Raw genomic sequence first — 368 nt, forward strand, 5'->3', positions numbered from 1 at the left:
TAAGGAATCTGCTGCCTAATTCCCTTCAGGGAAATAGTTCCTCCATGTTCTAGAACAAACAAAGGGCCTGAAGATGTATTAGGAGTTCTATTCAAGTAAGCTTTCAGAGAGTTAACAGGGCACAGGGAGAGATCCTGAGAGAGTGGAACAATCTTTCCACGGAGTCCATCTAGACTGGGGATCCTCATTCTTTGCTAAGAAATGCCTATCTGGAGAGAGCAAGACCTCGTCAGAAGAAAGAAAGTCAATGCTACCCGGCTCTCTAGATAAGGCCAAGAGTTCAGATATTCTGGCTCCTGAAGCTGAACTTACCAAGAATAATGTTTTCCTAAGAATTGTTATGTAGGAGCATGAGTCATTATCAGTGT

The sequence above is a fragment of the Palaemon carinicauda genome, chromosome 15 (genome assembly GCF_036898095.1).
Source record: "Palaemon carinicauda isolate YSFRI2023 chromosome 15, ASM3689809v2, whole genome shotgun sequence".
Lineage (NCBI taxonomy): Eukaryota > Metazoa > Arthropoda > Malacostraca > Decapoda > Palaemonidae > Palaemon > Palaemon carinicauda.